The sequence below is a fragment of the Helianthus annuus genome, chromosome 1, assembly GCF_002127325.2.
Source record: "Helianthus annuus cultivar XRQ/B chromosome 1, HanXRQr2.0-SUNRISE, whole genome shotgun sequence".
In the NCBI taxonomy this organism is placed as follows: domain Eukaryota; kingdom Viridiplantae; phylum Streptophyta; class Magnoliopsida; order Asterales; family Asteraceae; genus Helianthus; species Helianthus annuus.
In genome coordinates this window covers 127,806,090-127,811,772 of record NC_035433.2, presented here as the reverse complement: position 1 = coordinate 127,811,772, position 5,683 = coordinate 127,806,090, and the positions used below count along the sequence as shown (strand labels likewise).

Genomic DNA, 5,683 nt, shown 5'->3' with positions numbered 1-5,683 from the left:
CTAATGCAACCTGAAGGAACTCAAGGAACCCGAACCCAATTATTATTAATATTCGTTTGGTAATCAAATCTTTCCTTGAAAAAAGAACCCAGACCTAGTTATAAGATTTACATATACATGAACACCAACCAACCCTTGAGCTGCATAATATTAGCTTGTTGGATATCTAGTTAGATAATTAAGGTACATATCACTAATCAAGATCCTCATAGTAACTTCCCATCCGAATGATAAAAAATCTAAAAACGGCAATTACCGATTACCACTGACGCGATTACACTTGATCCATATAATCAAAATGCCAATCAACCGAAAGCTACAACAGATTGTTATTCGGTTATGATTTCTCCTCTGAATAAACCTGAGGAATCTAAAGCCCGAACAATACATGAAAGAAATAAAAATTCCATCTTAAAATTGGATAACAGAGATAAATTGCATAACTGTTCGATTCCCATTTAAACCATTTCAACATATAAAACATATTCCAAACAATATATAATATAAACTCCATACTACAATAAAACAAAAAAAAAACCTCAAACACTATAAAAAGCAACAACATCTGAATAAAACATCGGATATTGATAATTAAATTAAAACTCTATAGTGTTGTTTGACATGACAAGGTTTTGAACGACTACAAGCTATACCTTGGTTGAACTATGTGTTCACAGATTTGAAAGATTTGAAAGACAAAAAGAAGTTTTATATGAAAGTGCATTCGGCAATAAAAGAGACTGTAAGTTACATCAAATTACTTAAAAGAAGACGATTTAAGAAAACAAATACATTGTTCCGTGAAAAAAAAAAAACTAAATCGCTTAAAAAATAGCCTCCCATGTTCTTCATTTTTATCTCTTGCAAGCCCTATAAATTCATACAATACGTGATGTTCCATAACAAAAAGGATATATTGGAATCGCGCCTCCCATGACGCCAATCAAATGGTGATACACTTATTCAAAGTACCTGCGGGATTTTCATACCATTTGCACCATTCTTGACCTTCCAAATCGACATGTTATGTTTAATCCAATTAAAAGCTTGTGCTTAAAGCTCTACGTTATTTAATCTGCGGACTTCTTCAACTTGTTAAACACCAACTTATTTCTCGCTTTCCATAGACTCCAATCAACAAAAAATTGATCGATAGCATCAAGGTTTTCAAAATTTTCGATTAATAGATAACAATGTGGTTTATAAAGATTTTTTTTCTTATTGCAAGACACCTGCACTAATTCCTCATTCTAACAATTAAAGTCGCAAATTGGGTATAATATTACCAACATACTTTGATTTCTTCTGTTGGTTGGTAGCTAAAAGTTGAAATTGAGGCATAGTATCTTGCTATTTATTGGAAAACCTCTTAACAATTATTTCTTAATTAAAAATTTGTTTTTAATCCAATATATCAAACCATGCATTCTGAAATAACTTTTTTTTCCCCAAAAGTGTAATGGTATGAAAATGCTTCAAAAACATATAGCAATTGTTAATGAAATCAATTTCCAGAGATGCCATAAGCAATTACATACCTCTTGGTCTAATCTTTGCCATGTTTTGGACGTATTAGACACCGATCTTGAGCATGGGACACTGGTATCTGCAAGACAAAGAAATTAGCATCCATAAACTACAATTATATACCGGTAGAAAATAAACCATTTTAGAAAAAAAGTGAAAATCCATAAAAGGAATGTGACATAACTGTTCCTGGTCGATCAACTTCATGTAGCAATCCAGATGAATGGCATGCCCACAAACCATGATCGTTGTGGCCTTGATTGTGTCAAAAAGAAACTACCAAAAATGCACATATTTTTAATCAAAAGTAGATGATGTAACTTATAAATGGAATAATACACAATTATAATGAATGAAAAACGAAAATATTGACCCATTTCTTGAATGGTTGACTTAGTTACCTTTAATCACTAATGGGTCAGATGGGTAGATAATATACTAATTTAAATATAGTTATCATAATTTCAAAAATATAAAGGCATTTTGGTAATCCTATCTCAGAAGGAGAACAAAGCACAAAATTATTGTGATGCTTGAGTTAACGACTAACTATTATCAGAAAATAAATTTCAACAACCTCCCACGCAATGATGCTGGCTAGATGTGCAAAGTTAAAAAGAAAACCAAAATATTAATATATGTGAGTTACCGAGTGCAAGGGTTAAATGAAATGATCCATTTGAATATTTGTTAGTTACTTGGAGCCACATTAAAAAAAATAATTCTATACAAAAACTTGCTCAACATATTATACAAAACTGGAGCAACATTAGAAACCCACTTCTGTTAATACTTTCTGTAGACCTAACCAAAATGCAAATAAACCATCTATATGAATTTCACCTATAATTGACCAAGAATTACTATTATTTGGGTGATTATCTTACCGCCACAATAATTTTTGGTAAGTTTCAATCAAATTCCTAGTTGTACAAGTTGCAACCCCATGCCATAAAACGGGTCAAATAGATAAAATAGGAAGAGAAAAAAAGCTTAAAAGTAAATGGGTCTAAAGAGGTCGCCAAAAGTGTAACATTATTGCATAAACTACTAAATTGTGTTAGTCAAAACTTAAATTATTATTGATAAAGTTTAGCTTGAATCATATTTGGCAGTTGGCACACTACTCATTTACAAGAAATAAAATAAAAATGGAAACAACTTTGGGACAACCGAAACCATACAAAACCTATCCTTTTTGACCCATTATATCTACCCATTTTGGCACACATGGGACTTTACCAATTAAAAGGCCTTTACTTCAGAATTATTAAAAATCACACATAAGGGTAAGGGCCACAATTACCGCTTGCTTTCTTTGAAGAAATCTCAATGGCACTTTTCTCACTCTTCTTCTTTTCTTGCCCATCTTGAAACATTCATTCATTTCATCATCTTCCCATTCAATAAAAGTGTAACGTTTTGATCAAAGTTGGTGATTTTCTTTTAGATTAGCTTGAAAATGTGTTGCGCTGTATTCTGGGCATCCATTCTAGCTCTATACAGGTCCCTTCTTGCAAGCCCCAACACAATAAAGTTCATTTTCTCCTTTCCAACAATTTGGATACATTGGTCTTGGTAGTCCATCATTGTTTAATTAGAATCACTACCCTGCGCGTTTAAATACAAAAAGTACTTATGTAATACAACTTGTGATAGAAACAAATAAAATAATAATAAAAAAAAAGTGAAAAAGCAACCTGAAGCCACAAGTGGGTTGATCTTTTTAAACCAGTCGCAAACAAATCATGTCAAAACAATTTAAGGTTTGATCAGAATCCATATACTATAAGATTTAGGGTAAGAGCAAGTGATGGTTTCATTCAGGCTTGTAAAAGCGTATTTACAGCCCATTATAGCGTATTTCACAGCCGTACATGGTTGTCCAGCATCCCCTATACAACAAAACATATTTACAAAACTAAAAGCATTATACCTTTGTTTCCAGAAGAGCCGCAACTTCTCATGGCATTAACACACATAAGTAGTCCTGAGCTTATCTGTCGGCAAACTTCTAGCCTGCTTACAATAACAAAATAGCAAAATCATATCAAGAAATTACATTATACAAGATTATGAAAATATGATATAAGCTTCACATTATCACTTGCCTGAGTATACGTTGAAAAGAAAAGTAACCCCGGAACTTCTAGAAGCGCCCAAATGAAAACCTAACAACAAAAATTTATGAATAACATGTTATTATTTGGGATCTCAGATTTGCGCTTCGAAACACCTTTTTGTTTATCCACTTTCAGGATGCTCACCTTGGGATGCAAATGGAACACTTGCATATGAAATCCAAAAACAACCGCACGCACTGCAGAAATAACAGTGAAATACATATCACACAACAAAGTTGATAACCTTTAAAGATAATAGTTTGATAAACTCTTTCGATCATACCTCCATTTACAATGAAATTCATAAGGTGGAAAACCTTTTGAGTTGTCCAGCCATATTCAGGCAGGCAATCTGATATCAATCCTAATCAACTGAACCTGTAATAACAAAAAAAAAACAATTCCAAAACAATCATTACTAATCTATCAGTTCATCCAAACACGAATTAAACCTTCAAATGCAACATTACGTTACATATTTTATATTATTAACAAATTAGGGTTTCTAGATTACAATTCCTAATTCCTAAATAAAATTGAGGCGTTTCGCATCAAATTCAAAAACGAAACCCTATACGATTCAACAATTTAAAATAAAAAAAAACTAAAATCTATAAACAAAAACCTCACAGATGAGATAAAACCCAAAACAATGCTTCAAGCACAAAAAAAACTCGATTAACACTCAGATTAGATGTAACCGAACGAATCATGGATGAATGATAGAAGAATCATAAGAAATTGAATGAAATCATTGATGAAAGATATAAGAAATCGCAGATGATTCATCCAATCAATCATAAAAGAAGAAGATCAAGGAATCATTCACTGCATATAGTTGGAAACGATACCGTCGATGATGATTATTGTGTATTCAAGAATGATTATACCTCTTTGCAAACGATCGATTGAAACAGTGAAGAAAGGAATCGCCGGTTAAGGTTGCTAAGATAGGGAATCGCCGATTAGGGTTTTGATGATATCTCTGCGGTTATTTTGTGAGAATGGAGAGAGAGAGAGGGGGGGGGGGGGAGACAGCGTATGAGAGAATGAGAGAGAAGGAGTATACAGAAAGCGTACACGAGAAGCCTTCACCAATCCTGGCATATGAGAATGCCACTTGTCCAATTATTTGACCTTTGCCACCTCATTGCCTATGTGGATGCTTAGTTGGCTTGCACCATTGGGTGACATGTGTCCCCCAATGGTTTGCTTTATTAGAGATATAGATTAGTAGTATTGCTTTAAAAATCTGAGTATTATGATACTACCCTAATTTAAAAACATATAAGATTAGTAAAAATTTAATTATGATAAAAAATTTGAATGTCTAAAACGTTTCTTAGTAAAAAAATTATGTGTTGATTTAAAATTTTAAATCATTAAGTACTTATATTAATTAATTTAATATAACACAATGTTATAAATAATAAATAAAAATTAAACGATAATAAAATTTTCATTTTTTTATTACGCTTAAAATCCGATTTATAGACAGGTCGGGTTTTTCTAAGATTAGTTTTTGGCGGATGTTACAGTCTCCCTTACTTTAGGAGATTTCGTCCTCGAAATCTAAGAGGAAGACTTCCAAAGATTCAAAAGAAAGAATAGATGAGACTTGATCGCGAATGAGGTTCGTATAAAAGACAAAGAATAAGGGAGAATAAGGGGAGTATAAAAGCGAACGATTGATTCTAAGTGAATGCAAGTATAAGAATGGCATAAGCATCGGATAGATAAAAGTAGTGTGTTAAGAATGAGGTCTCGTCGTGGATAATTGGATTTAATGCATTAGCAATGCGTTTATGAGTTGTTAAAGTTGCTTATTAGGTCTAAACATGGTCTGTAAACACTGAATTTCTCATGGCACGTTTTTTCGAAAGTTTAGTAACATGGTGAAAACACTTATATATAGGAAGTACCAGCGGCGTATCCACCATGCTTTTACCATATTACGTCCGTTTCGTATTCGGTGTCATGTTACGTTCCGTGTCTTACCATACACAGCGGTACACTCTATGGTTCTCATGCGC

General features: G+C 32.8%; 2 long non-coding RNA genes across 4 annotated transcripts; both read right to left on the bottom strand.

The window, feature by feature from the left end:
• Window positions 1-566: 566 nt before the first annotated feature.
• LOC110877268 lies at window positions 567-3,549 on the bottom strand. Of its 3 annotated transcripts, XR_002556884.2 has the most exons (6): window positions 3,464-3,549; window positions 3,228-3,249; window positions 2,834-3,138; window positions 1,712-1,803; window positions 973-1,606; window positions 567-870 (listed from the first exon to the last, which is right to left on the bottom strand). It is a non-coding gene; the product is annotated as an uncharacterized LOC110877268 (long non-coding RNA). The 3 variants fall into 3 exon arrangements; XR_002556882.2 differs by having other exon boundaries at window positions 567-1,606; XR_002556893.2 differs by lacking the exon at window positions 3,228-3,249 and having other exon boundaries at window positions 567-1,606.
• An 84-nt stretch (window positions 3,550-3,633) lies between these two features.
• On the bottom strand, window positions 3,634-4,685 carry LOC110877263. The gene is made up of 4 exons (XR_002556877.2): window positions 4,541-4,685; window positions 3,934-4,028; window positions 3,795-3,847; window positions 3,634-3,698 (listed from the first exon to the last, which is right to left on the bottom strand). It is a non-coding gene; the product is annotated as an uncharacterized LOC110877263 (long non-coding RNA).
• Between the last annotated feature and the right edge of the window lie 998 nt (window positions 4,686-5,683).